This window comes from Nelusetta ayraudi, unplaced genomic scaffold, assembly GCF_046127955.1.
Source record: "Nelusetta ayraudi isolate G7.1 ecotype Tasmania unplaced genomic scaffold, CSIRO-AGI_Nayr_v1 ptg000042l, whole genome shotgun sequence".
Classification (NCBI taxonomy): Eukaryota; Metazoa; Chordata; class Actinopteri; order Tetraodontiformes; family Monacanthidae; genus Nelusetta; species Nelusetta ayraudi.
Window position 1 is genome coordinate 20,876,346 of NW_027466092.1, and position 18,938 is coordinate 20,895,283.

General features: G+C 44.4%; 1 protein-coding gene across 1 annotated transcript in view; it reads right to left on the minus strand.

Annotated features, from left to right (window-relative positions):
• The window catches only part of LOC142894201 (receptor-type tyrosine-protein phosphatase delta), a 167,300-nt gene extending 162,275 nt beyond the window's left edge, over window positions 1-5,025 (minus strand). The window contains exon 1 of the mRNA XM_076035428.1: window positions 4,978-5,025. The gene's annotated coding sequence lies outside the window, so the exon portion shown is untranslated. The remainder of the gene's footprint in view (window positions 1-4,977) is intronic.
• Window positions 5,026-18,938: the final 13,913 nt, after the last annotated feature.

Consider the following 18,938-nt stretch of genomic DNA (forward strand, 5'->3'; position numbering starts at 1 on the left):
TATTTGTTTAGTATATCAGCTTGTTAATTGCTGATTTGGGCTTGACACAATGGCCACATAAGGTTCACGAGAAACCACAGAGGTGCATGTGCTAAATCCATTTCTACCTGTCCTGCATCATGCAGGGCATTACTTCCTATTTGTGCGTGCTATTTATCTGGCCCAATGCAGAGCTTTTCGTACTAGTCGACCAAGTAATCACTCATTTCATGTCTTGCAGTTTATGAAAAAAAAACTGCACAATTTCATTAATTTAACACAGCGAGAGTTGGCAGATAAATGACAAAAAAAAGAAAAATCACACATCAAAGTTTACCTGATCATCACCGTGTGTGTGTGTGTGTGTGTGTGCATGCTGTGTACATGATTGGGTTTGATTTTCACCCCTGATTTCTTCCACTTAACTTCAGCAAAGAAACCAACAATTTCTTGTGTTACTCACTTTGATAGTATTTCTCTTTGCAAACTAAACTCTGTCACCCAGCGTCACCTTTGCTGCTGGCCCTTAAATGACCCCACAGCACTCATATGAATAGTTATGAAAGAGCCAAACTATTGATTGGAGCAAACTCTGTGCTACCATTAGTGTGACGCACGGAGCTTACATACAGATTCTGCGGCCACAGCTGTGCGGATGTGTTTTGGCGTGAGGACAAAACCCCATCTTCCAGCGTCATAAGGGAATTTGCCGATTGCATCGTTTGGCTGGCACCTTGACCGCGATGATGTTGATGAATAAAAATCCTTCCACGTGTATATGTACAGTCTTAAATACACTGCTGACTTGTGGTGCTTTGTGAACCACCAGAGAAACCCTGTAATAAGCACCCTGTTTGCATTCCACCAATCAATGCCTCTGGACTTAGAGGAATGAGCTTTTCACTCTGTGACTGAGCGCCTGCTCGATATGAGATGTCCAGCCGAACAAGGCGGAAAACACCTTTGGGTTCCAGAGCTACTTCCCATCGATTTCTGTTCAAGTGCACGCAGATTCTGCAGCATTTAGACGTTTAATTCCCTTTCGAGCAAAGTCATTACACAGCCAAGCATTTAATTAAGCAATCACAGCAATGCAATCGGAATGATTCAGTGTCCGAACCAAGGCCAAGTTGGCAGCGCCAAAATGTGGGCCGAGTTGGCTTTATTCGTGCCTGTACAATTCCAAATTAGGCCGCTTTCAAAGATTTACGACTGTCAGAGGAAAGTCAAATTCCCCAAAACGGTGCACTTTTTCAACGCACGTAAATAAAACAGCTCGAAAGGTCAGCGCTTTTGGCTCAGCCGCAGTAAATTCTCACGGATGCACTCCTTATTTAGCGCATTTAAGGTTGTTTTTTTTTTGAGATGGAAGGAGTCAGGTTTTCACGGGTGACCTGTTTTCTCCAAAAGGGACATCGTTGGAGGGCCGGAGAGGCACAGATGTGTGTGAGGATGAAGCACAAAGGTGTCCTCACCTCTCCACGCCTCCGTGAGCAGAGCTGAACTTTATTTAATTGGTTTTTATGTGCCCGCTCTGTGCATAATTTGCTTAGTTCCCCCACATGAGCTCAGCTGTGGCAACATTAAAATGCATTCCAAAAAAATAACCCTCAATCAGAGCATAGAGTTTGTTGTCCATTTTACAATCCCCGATTCAAATTCGAGAAAGACGTTCCTTTGATGTGTCTTGTCTTTGTCTCCTTGTAGTTGATTGCCTGGCAGTCGCCATTGTTTATCTCAAAAACATAACCCACAATAAAGAGGAAAACAATATTTCAGCCCATGAAATTGATGAAAAAAAAAAAAAAAAAAAAGCTAAATTCAGGATGTACAGGATGAACAGAAAATCTCCCATTCAATTCTATAAATCATACGTAATATATTTTGTTTGTAAATGTAACTATGTATATACACCATACTAGGGCAAATGGCATTGTATTATAGGCTTAATTCTCATACATCACCTGTAAGACATACACACTTGTCTATACTCACATTACGTTTGGGATGTTGGACTTTCAGGTGAAAGTGAATGTCAAAATGTAAAAGGTTCATGCTCCAGTGACATTATATCACGGAAGTCATGTCATGTCAGTAGAAGCACAGTTGAGGTTTTTCTACTGGACTAACCCTCCCTTCTCATCCTCAAATTCTGTTGTACAATTCACTGTATGATGACAACAAAGGTGTTTTATCTTTACCTCTACCGCTGTGGGGACCGAGGTTAAAGCACTCCAAGGTTGTGAATTTATTAACTCCTGATGTGTTTTCTGACCTCGACTCGAAAAAAAAAAAAAAAAAAAAAAAAATTCACCTGAACTTTGGCATTTCATACTGCGATTACAGATGTTAATCAAAGTCAAAACTTAATCCGGGCCTGATAAGATGTTGTACTTAATGGGGGCCTTTTTAGCAGGTGGGGGGAGCTCTGCCGAGTGAAATGAGGAGGAACTGATTGCTTGTGGTGACTGTGCTGATTACATTTTAAATTTAAAACATCGTGGACCTCAGCAGCGCAGCAGACAGGGACAAGGCAGACTCGGTAAATGCCAAGATGCGCACAATCTCACAGACTGGCGGAGAAATAAAACATTTTTATTTCTCTTGCGGCCACGTTAAACTCTGATTGCACAGATTACAGAACAAAACACTTAGAGTTGTTCTTTGTGTCAGTGGTACCATGTACATTATATTGAAGGTGTGATATTCTTGCTGCCGTTCTGTTAAAGCCCTCTCACCTCCCATCAGTCACATTTCTGCTACGTACTCCTGGCTTCTCTTCCTTTGACTCTGGGTTACATTGTCAATGATTGAAGACCTTGTTGCAACCACCCTTGGCCCAAACATTATAGATGCCTGTGTACGCCGTGAAAGATATGAAAGACATTTCCTTGCATTAGCATACTGAGGGTGGTGCTTGCAACTGTCTCCTCTCTGTAAGATTGCGTCACCATTTACATACATGTGTGCACATGCAAGGGCCCATGCAACTGATAAACATGCATCTTGAAAAAAGAAAACTATATATTTAGAGTTTTATGCTTTTACAACATGTTGTGTGCTGTGTGCTGCAAAACAGTATCACAGCTCGGCTGCTAAAACAAAGCTGACAGAACATCGTTTTAAATCAGGTTTCTGTAAGTTTTGCGTCCTAATATTCTGGCAGAGATATCGTGTTTAATCCGCAAGAAATGTTCTACCCTCCCTTCATTATTCAGTATCTTTGCCAATTTGTCATCCAAAGATTTGTGTGTCGCTGTGACACTGCAGATTAAAGATTTGATGACAAACTTGCTTGACTTTATTCCCCCCCCCCATCTGTCTGCTGCAGTCAACATAAGCAGGGATATGGCAAAATGTATTTAGGCATTTTAGAATTTTACTCCCTGGCTTCACCCATGAGTGGAGGCTGATGCTGCTGTTGCTGCTGCTGCTGCGGCCTGCAACTGTCTCTGCCTGACTCTTCAGAAGACGTCATTGCATCCCAGACAGGCACAGATTGTCTTATTAGCAAAGACAAACTTCTGGTTAATGCGTTGGTTGTGTTTGCTGGAAACTATTGCGAAACTGGTGGTTTGTATTGCAATTGTCTTACTTTATCAAAAATCTTTGATACTATTTGGGCAGGTACACTGCGGCCATGGCAATATTTGAGGCCAAAAGCAACTTTAGTTTTAAGGTTATTTGCAAAGTACAACCGCTGTCTGATGTAAATAAACCATTAGCCACCACTGCTAAGTCAATGTTCTGCTTGTGTGTTGTGTTCGCTGGCAGCAAAACTTAAGAGGCAGCGATTCTGCCTCTTAAGTTTTGCTCCATGTAGCGATTTTAACGCTGCTAGCGTGCTAACACCAATTGAATGAAGCTGTTGCTGTTTCGTGCTTTGTGAGGACTTAAGTTGTGCGGATATTCTTGTCTAATAGTAAACGACTCTGAGACTCAAGTGATCATTTCAGCATCTACATTTTCTCCTCTACGACAGTGTTTTGATACAAAATAATTCCAAGCCCTACTAAAATGTCTTATAAAAAAACAAAACAAAAACATGGTTAATACAAAAGAACTAAATTGGTAGAAGATTGTATATTTCAGGTACATTATAGTTTATAGTTTTTCTTTAAGCACAGCTGTTTATGTATCGGTGTGAACGTCGTAATGTGACATTTTGAGCTGGCGTTAGTGGCGACGCTATTGTTGTTGTGATAGTTTGAAGGTATTGTTAAACAGGTTTGTTTATAATACTGTTGCTACAGAAGAGAAACGCGAGCTGATTACTTGGAGTAAACACGGCCAGACTGGAGTCCACACAAATGGGGTTATTGCGGGTTGAGAGTTTCAGAAAGATGCAAATGGAAATTTAAAAGCAGTATGGATTAGGTGCCGACTGCCGCACACGTTCGCTATTTATAATTTGGCCCATGCACTGCTGCAAGTACTTGCACGCATTTCGATGAGGAATGCATGCAGCCAACAACAAGAGCAGAAGTAACAAGGGCAACGTCAGAGCTCTAATTTAAACACACAGCCAGTTGTTTGTGTTTGTGGAATTGTTCGCCCGAGCAGCTCCACGGCCGCCTCGGTAAAGATGTCAGGGGTTGTTAAGTGCGTTGCGGTGACAACCCGCGTTGCGTCTTTACACCCGCCGCAATGCATGTGACAGATGTAAGAGCCTATTCACTGACTGTGACAGAGAGCGAGTCCAACAGCAAATATCAATCAGCGCACCGTGGAAATGGGCCGCGATTGATGAATATTAATAACCGCCGCCACAAAACTGCAGCACCGCCACCCAAAGTCGCGTTGTTGTGCGGCTGGACAACTCTTTTACACAATTGTCTCAGGGGACGTTCGCCTTGAACAGAAGAGAAGGGTCACGCCATCATAACTTCCTATGCGCACGTGGGCATGCAAGTTTTTCCGTTCACTGCAAAAGCTTGAAACTCAGGAAGATAAAACCACAGAGGAAGAGGAGAGAATGGAGTCCTTGGAGAGGCCTACCTTGAGGTCGAAGGTGTGAAAGTCATGGAACATCCTCTCTCCTGAGACCTGCGACAGAGAAGAGGGGGGAGTGGGAGTGTCACTCATGATTAGGACACGGTGCAATTATAGAGCAACTCCTCTGACAGTGATTGATCAGTGAGGAACTCCCTTAATGAAGACAAGGACTCGCTGGGCTCCCAGGAGCCAAACTGGCAAAAAGTGAAAGGTGGGAATTGAAATCCCAGAGAGAGAAGGTGCTGAGAGGATGGGACAAATTCTTAAAAAAAATAATTCAAAAAATGGGACTCTAGGTGTATGTTCTCATTTTTACACAATATTTTTGAGAACAATTGACAGTTCTTTAATTTGGTTTTTGGCCACAGAAAGTCACCATCACTGATGGCAACGCACTCTTCTCCTATCGCTTCCATTTACCATTGACCGACATTTTGAGTGTGAGAACAAAAAAGTACTGCAATCAGCCTGGAGGAGGTTTTAGGTTTAAAGGGCTTTTCAACTCAAAGACACTGTGTTGATTTGTTCTTCCTCTTTTTACCTTTCCTTCCACTTTAGTGTTGCAATAAACTCCTTTGAGAAAATCTGCACTGCCTCATAGGTGACCTGCCATAAGGGGGTTGACGGGATACATTTGGTTGCAGCACTGTTCTTGCATGCCAGTAAGTACTCAGGTAAGAAGTACACAAGCCCTAAGCAGCTAGGCCTTGGAGGAAGGCATCCGACTGGGGCTCTTCTTTGTTTTCCTCCTCCTCCTCCTCCGAACCTCATGATTCATGCACACATGGCAGTGGACTGATAAGAAGGCATTCTCAGGCTTTCTAATAGCTAAGATGAATGTGTTAATGGCAAGGAGACATAAGTCACAAGTTGACATTTAAGGTGCATTCAAACCAGGCCTCTAAGTTAGGTGGGAAATTCTGGTTTGTTTAGGAGGGTGTGAACGAGCTATTGAATGCGGATGCACCCAATAATGTGGATCTTCAAGTGACTCAAAGACAGGAGAGGGACCACACCACAGGGCTTGCAAAGCATAACAAAGATGATCGAGGTTTCTTCTATATTGTGTGTCTTGTCTTTTCCCTTCTGTAATCTGTGATGTAGCGCCACCACAGGCAATGAGGGGAATATGTCATTCAAAAGGGTTTGTTCGTTTGAGAGTAGTGTGAAAGCAAACTACAACCAACTGAATGATAGAACCCTAATAGCACCATGTCCCAACCATACCAAGTTTGTGTTGAATTACACAATTTTCTTTTTCTTTTTTTTCTTTTTTTTTACAAATTTCCCCTCAATTAAACATTTGGTTGTGTTTTGGTGATTTTGATTGACATACGGAGGAGGTATAATATCATTTATTTAAAAAAAAAATGAAAGGACAGCAAATTAGTGCAATTAGTCAAGAGTTAAAAATGTTTTACTCACTATCTATTTGGTGCAGGAGTTGTACAGCTAAAAAGTTGGAGAGACTGTATAAAAATAGCATGGGAAAAAAAAAAAAAACTGGCTGCCAAGCTGAACAGATTCCCTTCCACTGAAATTCCCTTTACACAGACGGGCAGAACCTCCGAAAGACTAGAGCAGCTGTTGGAGACACTTTGTTCTCGTACAATCACTCTCATACATCATGAACAGAGAAGCACATTTCAACAGTTCTGCTGAACCAAAAGAGAAATTCCCCAAACTTGTCCGAGCTGTTCAAAACAAACAGAAAGATGCATTTCTATTTTGTCTCTGAATGTGGACTCATTGTGGATTCAAGGTATCGCAGGCCAAAGATGTGATTACATTTTTGAATGGCGTTGAGTCATCCCTGGGCCAAAGCTTCAATGTGTTCGATATTTTACTGACCTGCCCCGCGATGGGCACAATTTTGCTGAGTGATTGCTCGCCTTTTCCCTTCTGTCCTTCCACACTTCACCCCCACTCGCTGTCCCTATCGCTGTCTTATTCTGCCCATGAGTGACGGGGTAAGGGGCGAATTTAATGATTTGATCTTAACAGCGTAATGGGTCCTTGGGAGCTTCAACAGCTGAAAAGAGCGACCATTTGGCCGGCAGACCTGCTTGCCTCAGCACTTGCAGGAGCGCGTTTAAATGTTTAGCTTTCACCCGGAATGGCCCGTGAGAGGCCCGTGAGAGGCCCCGACGAGCGAGCTTGATTGTGCGGGTTCGGCAGGACTTGCGCGGTCATTCATCACATTAATGAGGCATGTCACTTTACCCCCCCAAAAAATGGGAGACTTTTTTCCCAACAGATGCTCAGAAGTATGATGATGCAAAAACGCTGTAAACGTTTGCTGGAGTAAGTCCAAAGGAATCTGTGGGGTGAAAGGGGTAAATCTGCCGTAGCTCAGGTAACCATGGCAACTGGATGTTGATGACCAGAAGATTTTCCTAATTCAAATGTTCTTCTGTTTGGTTTGTGCTGCTGCAATTTGATAATTCTTTAACGAGAGAGCCAAACAAATGTCCAGCTGGCCACGACGTCATACTAGGATTGGTTATAACGATACAGCATAAATTCGAAGAAAATTTTTTAGAGGAAATATTTGTCAATCCTTTTTTTGAGTATTACCCATGGACTGAGTCGAGAAATTGCCCTCCTGCTTGTGTTTTTTGTACTCTATGTCTTTTTTTCTTTGGCAGAATCATTTGTTCTTTAACTCTAGATCCAATTGTTCCACTGTTATTTGGGGATTGTGTGCAGCTTCACTTTGTTGTTCAACACTGGCAACACCTTCCCTCTGTGCCGCAAATTAAATCGCCACGTTGTCCATGACAGATTCCTCCTGAAGGCTGCTTTTACATCACAGATAAAGCCAAACATAAAGGTAATTAATATTGATATCTAAATGAATGCGCTTTTTTTCTTCAGCACTACACAGCACTATACTGTGTACCATGCTATTATGTCATGATGAAATACTCCAGAGTGAAACTCTTGACACCATGTTATATTGATACCTCAGCTCTCTGGTCACCCTGGGCTTGTCTGTTAAAAGCTCCAACGCAGAGATGGCTGTAATTATCAAAGAGCAGTGAAGGATATTGGAACAGTGTGGTATTTTCCTTCGCCTCGGAAATCCAAATCTGTAAAATGATCATTTCAAGGGTGAATGGGTTTAAGCACGATGCACTGATAAATCTCAAGATGGGGTGAAATAGATGAATCTCAAGTTATTTACCCTTTTTAATTGGAAATGTCTGTCACAGGGCAGCAAGCCGAGTCTTCCCAGCAATTATCGGCCCCATCATGCACAGCTATTTCATGGAGACTGATGTCCTGAGTGTCACGGATCGCTATTGAATGGGGCTGCGCAATTTATCTCGTTTCCACATCAACATTTAAATCTGCCCAGGTGCAGCAGTCACATTGCGGTGAACGTTGCGTCGTGTTGCGCATGAACTTGAACAGGTTGAACTTTGTTGATGCTCAGGAGTAAATGGAAAGCAAATAGTGGTGAAGGGCAAGCTGGTCCTTCGGTGAACAAATCAGGCATCTCAAAGGGCCCCAATTATGAAAAACTGACTTTTTTCAGCTCTTTGACATGTCTGCATGTGTTATTTACAGGCTACCTAACTCACCAAGTACAAAAATCAACAACTTTTGAATTTCCAGATGGTCTGGCTCCGTCTGTGTGACTGAAACGAGTCATTTGGATTTTGCTCAATATTCTGTTACAAGCCGACCTAATTATCATAGTCACGCCTCTGCAAACTTTTATTTTAAATGTGGACAAGACGTCACCGCACGAGAACAACTAGCCATCTTTCCCGCTAGCTATCACTAGCAGTGAGAGGCTGGCCAATCACAAAGAAGCTGTTCCAAAGGAGCAACGGATGGACCACTTAGCAGGGGGGGAGCCCAAACAGCCTCTCAAGGCTCAGTGAGGCTTGTTTTATAAGGCCTGTACAGTTTTGGTGGTGTACTTGTTGGAAGTAGACCACCAATTTGAATTTACATCTGGAAATGGCCACAATAGGACCCCTTTAAATTATTTTGGGCTTTTTCCCTCCCCTGCTTTTCTCGATGTGTGTTGATTTTATTTCTTTCTTTTAAGATATGCAATGCAGAATGATTATGTTTTGCCACGAGGGCCTCAGCTGCATTTCTGATAGACTTAAACAAGCCGTATGTTCCTTCGAGCAAACCCCTGGGTGTAGCTCATAATTGCTCCCCGGGGTGCTGTCAATAGTCTCTACCTGATCTTGAGCTCTCATTCCTGGGCTGTCATCTTCACCGCGCTGCCTGTCTGGGCGGCTGAGTGACACGGCAGGGTGGCAGGATGGCAGGATGAGCTCAGCGGAAGGACGCAATTGGCTCCTTAGATGGACCTCCGCTGGGACATTAATGCTGCTGATGTTCCCATGTGACAGGGAGGACTGCTTCAGCTCCCAACAGTGTTTAGAGAGTTTATGCCGGAAGGGGACGTGGATAGTATCTATCTACTCACTGAAGTGTTTAAGTTGGCAGTGTCTGAATCAACTTAAGGATTTTCAACCATCTACAATAAGTTAATAACATCAAGATGTCAGTTCTTGACCGTTTCTGTTTGCCTGCATGCATGAGTGCATCATTGTTTATAGGGTTTTTTTTTTCCACTTTGTCAAAAGCTTCCATAATTTCTCATTTTCATTTAAAGTTGAGCATTTTATTCACCTTCCATTGGAATAATGACAAAAGTTTTTTGAAAAGCCAAATTAAAGGAGGAGGTGACTCATTTGAAGGCACGAGATCATGCAAAATTAAAAACGCAAAAATTTCAACAAAAAAAAACCAAAATAGTACAAAGTACAAAGAGCTCCTTTCTTCAACGCAGACCAGCTGGGTTTCTGCCTCTTGCAGTGCGATTATTGTCGACCGTGTTTCAACCATGACAGGACATAAAGCAACACTTTCTGCTCCAGCTTGGTGGCGACTTGTCTGCACCATCTGCCACTGGGGGTGACAGGGCCGCCTCCATAGCAAAGGAGCCATTTAGGAGGAAGGGGGAGGGGGTGGGGGGGGAGCTAAAACGTACAGCTGCCGCAGTCTACCTGCCCTCCGTCTCCACTCTCCGCAGACTATCTGTCGGCCAAATTGGTCTTCGGGCGGCTTTAAAGGGCAGCGGCGATGAGAAGTGACGACACGGTGCGCTTGCGTGCTGTCACAGCGGGGAATCGGCCGCTGTTCCGAGCTCCTCGCCGCAACAGCGGGCTGCTCAAAGCGCTGCACTGTAACGCCGAGGAAGACCCCACCCACCTTGTGAATGGTTGAGTGTGACCCGGGAAGACCTGACCGTAGAGGCAGACGTTTAAAAAAAAAACAGTAAAAGTAAAAAGTGGCAACAACTCTCAGCGCAGTGCTAACATTTTAGCAGCAGCCCTCTCCTGCATGTCGTGTTTGTTTGTTCAAGCAGCAGCGCAAAGTTCAGCACGGTTTCAAAGCCCCTGCCGATGCCCCCCCGGGGATTAAACAGTAAAGCTGCACTCTGCAGTCAGAGACAAAAGTCGGTGTTAAAACAAAAAACATAAAAAAAATATCGACTTTGTTAGCGGCTGATGAGACGCAAGAGGCCGCGTTGATGCTAATTTGAGCACAAAACACCCTCAGACGAGGATGCCTGGCGAGGGTTGATCCTGTCCCCTCGCATCTCCTCTCGCATCTCTCCCCACTTCAAGAAACTTCCCGACAAAGTCGGCGATCACCGGCGCAATGTGTCATGCTTCTTGACGCTTTGATTGCGTCTCGTGTTTTCACATGCGGAGAGGGGGGAGGGGGGGCTGAAGACAGAGAGAAAGACAGAGAGAGAGAGAGACAGAGAGAGAAAGAGAGAGAGAGAGAGAGAGAGCTTCATGTGTTGCTCAAGGTCCTTTTAGAGATACTCTCCATCCCACATCTCCCTGCACAATTAATTTTATCTTTGGGGTATTATCAAGAGGGAGCCTGGCAAAGCAGCATGACAGAGAAACGGCCCAGAGGCCCGAGGCCCAGGGTGGGAATTAATCTGTTTGACAAGATCTCTCACAAACGATTTGCCTGGCTTTCCCTCAGTCGGATGTTGCCACTATCCTGCGTATCGCGAGGGAAGGAGGAGGAGTTGGGGGAGAGACACGTTTCAAAATAACGCAACACAAATCGACTCACAAGACTTGAAGTGAGCGGCGGCGGAAGACACAGGTGCACGGCGCCCTGGTCGGCATCTCAGCGTTTCATAGTTTTAGCCCGCGCACATCCACGCACAGCAGACACTGTCCTGCTTTACCATCTTAAAAACTACTATTACTACTACTACTAACAATAATAATAATAATAATAATAATAATAATAATAATAATAATAAAAAATAATAATAAGTACCGAACCTACCGACACCGAGCGTACGTTTGATGCATTATCTGGGATGCAGGAAATTAATCAAAGTAATGATTGAATAATTATCCAGAGTGCGTTTAATTAAACATGCCAATGAACTCATCTTGAACAGCTGTCTTGGCTCCCCCACTTAATCACTTGTGAGAATTACCCGGCGCAAATGGAGGACACCGAGTGCATGCAATAATCTCTGCAAAGTGCATTGTTTACAAACTGTAATTAATATCACACTGTGTATTAGCAGGCTAAGTGACTGCGGCGCACCTCCGTAATTGTGCCCAACTCTCGGCTCCGGCAGCGACCGCTCAAACGGGAGACGGGGATTACGGAGACGGCCCGCTGATACCGAGGGCAACCTTCCAAAATCTTCACTGAGATTTGTTGTCCGTCTCCTCCTGGATCCTCCCCCCACCCCGCTGCCGTGTGTGTGTGTGTGTGTGTGTGTGTGTGTGTGTGTGTGTGTGTGTGTGCGTGCGTGTGTGTTAAAAACGGCCCAAAACGCACCATCATCCGCCGCAAACCTCCGATTTAGCCGCCTTTATGTTTTCAACACTCCTCTGGGTCGGACACGCTTGCCTCAATTTCCGCTTTGTGGGTTTTGGATTTAATCAAATTTTTTTCTGGCCAAATTTAAGAAATAAAAGAAATAGAAAAAAAAAGAAAAAGAAAATAAATTGGTGCTGCTCTCCTGGAGGTACGGCATTTTTAGAGTATTTCACCATCAGGCAGTTTTTGGGGCATCGCGTTTACGGCTTTCATGGTCCACGGAGCCTGACAGTCACGGCGGACTCCAGGAAATAGTCTGCGCGCCGACATGTGAGGGGTCTGCCTCGGACAGACTCGGTGTCTGGGAGGAGCAATGAAGATTGACACAAGGCGCCGGGCGCGGTAATAGAAAGGAAAAAAAAAGGAAAAGGGAGACGCACAGCCAACACTTCATTTGTAAAATGATTATGAGGTTCGCTGATTACAATAATATTGCAGATCTCTGGCGTGGTAACGCACAATGAGCTATTGTATCGTGACACGCGCACGTGGCGTCGCAGAGTGCTTTTTGTGGCTTACATTGTAGAAGAAGCTTTACGGTATTCTGAATGTAACAGCGGATAATTAGCATATTCAGAATGATTTCATTATTGTCCGCAGTGCTGTACGTTTAAGTGAGCGCTGTGGCATCAGAGGGGAAGTGAGATAGTGCATTAATTAAATTGGGCCTTCTTAAAACTGCCTTGCTTTTTTGTTTAACCCCCCCCCACCACCACCACCACCACCACTACACACACACACACACACACACACACACACACACACCCTGAACCTCCAAATTCACACACACACAAAAAAAAACCTCTCAGTGCAGAAGGACAGATGATAAAAGAGGGCGGCCGTGGCCTTTTGTGCTATAGACAAAGGTCCGTTTTAAAAGGTTCTGTTTAATTAATGTGGCGTTTTGTATGTAAATACAGAAGCGAGAGTGCCCGCAAATTCAAATTCTTCAATTCGGTCAATGCTGTTGCTCTCTCTCTTTCTGGAGCTTTAATACTCCACCAGTGCACAGATTCAATACAAGCAAATTTATTCCAGGGTTGAAGTCGTGCTGCAAGAGAACCTGATTCTTGAGCTGTTTGAACATAGTTGTCTAATTCTGCCGTGACATTTCTGAGCGCTTTCTTGTTTTGAAGAGGACGATAAAGGATTGATAGGAATAATGTATTTGGAGCCTCAGCATTTGTTCATAAAATGTCAAAAACTTAATTCATTATTGCATTGGACCATTGTCAGACCTGGATTGTGTCTCATGCCGGAACACTGTGATCTGCAGAGAGACAGAATCTGCACATTTTGATTTGATTTTTCAAGCTTTTCCTCACTTTTGTCACCCTCATTTTGTCACATTGGGGAGACGCTCTCATGAGCCTGCAGAAGACTGTGGCACAAGATGAAAGGAGGGGGAAGGGAAACAAAACAAAGGAACCTGAAGTTACATTAGAAGTCAACTGACAAAAAAAACAAAACAGGCAGCCAGCTTGGAAGGCTTGACTGCTGGTGCCCTGCAGAGTGCTTCGCTGGAATCGATTTCCCCCTAGTGTAATTGGTGTCATGCCTGGTTTGGCTAAATAAGCCGTAACACCAGAAGATACTCGGGCAAAGCTAAAGGGCACCACTGACGCCGTGCTTAATCAGACACCGGACAATTGGGGAGAGAGAGAGAGAAAAAAAAAAAAACAAGGGTTTAAGGGCATTGTAGTGTAAACTGCTTTCAAATGATAAAAATAGACTTGTAGTGGAATTAATTGGGATTAATGTCAAATAAGACAGCGAAGCAACATGGTGTTGCCTTGTGTGTGTTTTTTCTGTCCATTCAGTCTGATCATAAATGACAAATGACAGATTGTCACATCACCACATGAATTTGTGTGCGATTGTGTTTTAAAGCTTTAAGACTTTCACTGTAATTTTGCCGCACCTAATGTGTTTTTGTTAAGAGAGAAGTGGGAGGTTGAAGGTTGACACTTGGCAGCAGCCGCAGAGAGGCACCCCACCCCCTTCCTCTGACTCTCACATCCACCCGTCCGCAATTGTGTGACAGCGCGTGCACACACAGAGTCACTCCTCTGCCCTCGACGCGCAGGTTGCGGCAGAGCCATCCGTCCGAACCCGCAGACCATGAAATTAGGTGAAGACATCAGGCAGTGAATGACACAGGTGTGGATACAAATGAGAACATCCGAGTGAAGAAGTGCAGATCCGGGACGGAGCAGATACTGTAGTCGCCACAATTACATTCCTCCTCCTCCTCCTTCTCCCCCTCCTCCTCCTCCTCCTCCTCCGTTCTTACTTAGCCCACTCTTTCTGCCGTGCATTAGTGCTCAGGACAGGGCATTAGCATACGCGCTGGGGAGCGGCGCTCCAGGATATTGGGAGCTCTGTCACAGTCCAAATTTCATTTCCCCACTGAAAAACCCCAAAAGTCACTCAGGCTTGTCTCCGCTGCTCTGCTCCTTTGTGTAACCGCCGACGTTGTCTTTTTTTTTTTCATTCCAACGCCCCCCACCCCCCTGCTTTTTTATATATATTTCTTACATGAATGCGCCCACGCGTTTAAAGTCTTCAGTCTCCTTATTTTAATAATTTCCCTGCACAAGATTTTGCAGAGTGACAAGCACACGGCCAATAATGGCTCCTCCATTTTTATGAGGCTAATGCACAAAGTGGATTGACACGCTCGACTGCTCCACTGTACACTCCTACTGTGTGGGATTTGATTCTAATAATTTTTTGGCCTTTTTTAATGTGCTGCATATTTTTTTGCAAATTAGGACTTTTGAGAACTTTGTGTCAGCCGGGCATAGTTCAACGTGTTTGTTTGGCTCTAATGTACTTTTTATTTTTTGGGATATTTAGCAAGATGGATGGTTATATTATCTAGTAGATTACAACAGAAACAGAAGTCTTTTCTTGCCAAAATATTAGCTATTGTCATTTTTTCCTGCCGGGATTTGTTGCTTCTAAAAAGTTCAATGCGACTGAGTGAATAAGAAGAAAAAGCAGCTCATTGATTTGGCAGACGGTGCAATCTTGTGTCTGCAAGAAGAGTGAAAACTGAGCAGCGGCGGCCGTCCACATTCAGCAACAAGTGAATACTTTTTCTTGTTCCAGCATCACGTCTCCGAATCATAATTTGTTTCTGAGGCTGGTAGAAAACATTTCTCATGACTTCCACTGATTGTAGGCTGGAGTCAACCAAGAGCAGAACGCCGCCTCGAAAGCTTTTCAGTGATACAAAAAGAAATCTGTCAAGACCAGCAATCGCAGCATGGTTAAATTGTCAGATTTGTCATTTCACTCCTGTATGGACGCTCTGAAAGCAACCAAACACAAAGTGGCTAAACTATGAACTATTGCTTTTTCTTTTTTTCTATAATAGGTATTGACCTGTGCATAAGGATCTGCTGACGTCTGCACTCTGTGCAAAGCGCACCAACTTCAAACGTGGAAAAGTTCAGAGCCGTGTTGCTGTGAAAAAAGGCAGCCGAGCACTTTAAAGGGAATAAATTATGTGATATCAGCTGAACCTGATTCCTTTGATTGATTGGCCCTTCGGGGCTGCGTGGGGCTTATGAAAGAGAGACTCAAGAGCGAATTTGCCAACTAATGATCCTTTCCTTTTCGAATTACGTTTAAGCAGGCTTTCCAGGATACCTTGACAGAAAGAATGAATGGACGGAGGTGTGAGTGGAATTGGAATGCCAATCAAGATAAACAAACCCTGAACATGGCTGCAGTCCTGACTAATTGCGTTAAAAGGGAGATACAAATAATTAGCTTCGGCTCTCTGTGCTTCCGTACAGCACGGGATGCTGCGGAGGCACGGAAATCAGAGTTATTATGATTCGAAATAAAATCCTTTTAATTAAAGAAAAGCTTGTTCACCTGTTTGAAGAGTGGTATCGAACCATTAAATCCAGTGATATTGAACTTATGTAAATGAACTGAAATATTTTTTCAGCTAAAAAAAGGTTCTCATTCATTTCAGAATTTATAACAATACAACAAATGCCAAGTGAAAATCTACTTGTGTTGTTTAACCGGCGGCAGAGCGTCACATCACACACCCTCCCTAACGGTTCATAGCGAACCCTTTCCATCATTTTATATACAAAGATGGACCAGATGCTGTTGCGTGTTAGTGCATGTGAATCTCAGCCTGTTCCCGCCCATCAGATTAGCTGCCCTTTCACCAACAACCACCTCTATGTTGGGCAAACTTGCCGCAACTTCCAGAAACACATGCAAATACCATGAGACACCTTCGGTCTGCCTTGCGGCCATAACTCCGCCCACGCTGGGTCCGTACGAAGCTGGATTAGCCGCTAAACAGCTGCTAAAGGGTGAAGCCTTCACGACGGTAAGTGTTTAAATTGTGCCTGTTTCGTAAAGTTTGCCGTTTACTCTTCACTCCCGCACCAGCAAACTGAGGAAGTGAGGCTTAGCAGCGACGAAGAGTGTGACCCCGGGCGGGGGCGTGCACCGGTGAGGCTGGAGTGGAGTGAAGTGAAACAGAGTGTGTTCGCGGGACGCAGTAAATACGAGGAAACGAGCCGCGAGATACGCAAATCTAAAAAGCTTTCAGCGCGGAAAATCGTGCGTTGGTGCTCTGGAGGGGCAAGATATCACATCCGAAAATGATTATAATAGGTCCCCTTTAAAGGACGAAACACCTGCATGCTAGCAGCGTTACGCCAGGTTCACACTGGACGCGGAAGCGCCGAGCGCTTCCATTTGGCGCCCATGTTAATCAATGTAGTAGTTCACACCAGACGCGAACGGGCGCACGGCTCCCCTCGCGGATCGCGCCATGCATTTACGTCAGTTCACTGGACGTGGAAGCGAAGCGCCGCTTCGCTGCGCCCGCGTTAATCAATGTGGTGTTTCACACCAGAAGCGAACGGGCGCGCGGCTCGCCTCATGCAGTTGTCGTTTCGCCGTCTGCTCTATTTTGTGCGCGAGCCGAGAGCGATCCTCGTCAAAAGTACAGGAAGTCGCTCAACAAAAACGAGAAAATCCGGTGAATTTTCAAAATTTCAAAATAAAAACCGAATGACCAATTCGATCAAATTTGTATGTTATATTTGTCAGTACATTGTCAGTATCAGAGTGCGAGAGAGAGAGAGAGAAAATACGCGCACGAGCGCACACACACACACACTCACACACACACAGAGGAAGACTTGATTAAAATACGTCTGTGTTTGATCCTAGAGATGCCGGTCATTATGAAAGAGGTCTTGAGATGGACGCCTGAGTGCGTGTTTCTATTTCCACACACACACACACACCTACAAAAGTGAGCAATGGAGCGGGCTGGCTACGGGGCGGGGGGGATGATGATGATTAAAAAAAAAAAAAAAAAAAAAAAAGCTCGTGTGGGAGTGAAAAAAAGACTGCAGCTGAGCAGAAGCGCTTGTGGACTGTCGCAGAGCTGTTCGCGTCTGGTGTGAACCAGCTCGAGCCTCGCTCGCGAATTTCGTCGGCGCTCTGCTTCGCGGCGCTTCCGCTTCACGGCGCTTCCGCTTCACGGCGCTTCCGCTTCGCGGCGCTTCCGCTTCCGCTTCCATTGAAATGAATGGCACAAGCCGCACGCCCGTTCGTGTCTGGTGTGAACCACTACATTGATTAACATGGGCGCCGAACTGAAGCGCTCGGCTTCCGGTGTGAACCGGGGCGTTCCATATTTTAAGGAGCACTCAACATTTCCCCTTCTAGCGCTCTGATGTTTGTTGCTCTGCGTATGAGGTCGGGGGTTCTGGGGTAGGTGAGTTGAAGTAACAAGAATGTTTCATATGTCACGCGTGAATTCTTTCCTGCACAGTCAGACCTTGCTTGGCCAGTTGTCCGCCACGGCCTCGCGGTGCGGCACTCCGGAGCGGACTCGCGCCGCAACACACTTAACACTTTACCTACATGCCGTGACAGGCACGTAATAGTCACTGGAAACCCAAATTGTGTGCGACATTAAAACGTGAATCATTGCCCGGTCCTAAAGGACGCCCACGTGGCTCTGTTCAAAGCCTCCAATGCAGTTGCGTCCTTCAGTGTTAAATCATTGCATGTTATACGTGTCAACGCCGCTTGCACGTACACACTCACAGGCACACACACACGCGCGCACACACATACACATAACACATAAGCACTTGAAGGGTGCCAGAGGGTCAAGTGGTTTTCAGTGCACGTCTATGAAAAGCCCTGACGCCAGCTAATATTTCCCGACGCTTCCTTTTTCTTTATTTGCATAGCGGCTGCTGCCTCAGCCGGCTACCATTGTCAGTGTTCTGCATGTGAATGTCAACACTATTATTACGGCAGGTGATGCCGCAGCAGGTGTCTCTCCGCCTGTCCATCTTGCATCTGCAGAACACCATATTTGTGCGTGTGTGTGTGTGTGTATGTGTATATATACATATATATATATATATATATATATATATATATATATATATATACATATATATATATATATATATATAAATATATATGTGTATATATATATGTATATATATATATATATATATATATATATATATATATATATATATATATATATATATATATATATGGTGTTCTGCAGATGCAAGATGGACAGGCGGAGAGACACCTGCTGCGGCATCACCTGCTGTAATAATAGTGTTGACATTCACCATATTTGTGCGTGTGTGTGTGTATATATATATATGTATATATATATATATATATATATATATATATATATATATATATATATAAATATATATATATATATATATGTATATCAAATTTGTATATATATTACTTTTTTTTTTTTTTGCAGTTGCGGCCGTTATTAAACTGCTATAATCATGGCTTTGGCCTAAATGGAATCCACTTTCTTCTCCTCTTGTGCGAGCCTCTTGTATGCAATTTTTCTCTCCAACGGTCTGCCGCAGTTTTTCCCACCCGCTCTCCTCTGTGATGGCTGAGACGGAGAGAGCGGCCCGTCTCCATTGTTTACAGCCAAAGCCTTGACAGCGTTCCTTCGGACCAGGCTGTGTTGGATTGCGGGGGGTGGGGGTGGGGGTGGGGGGTGA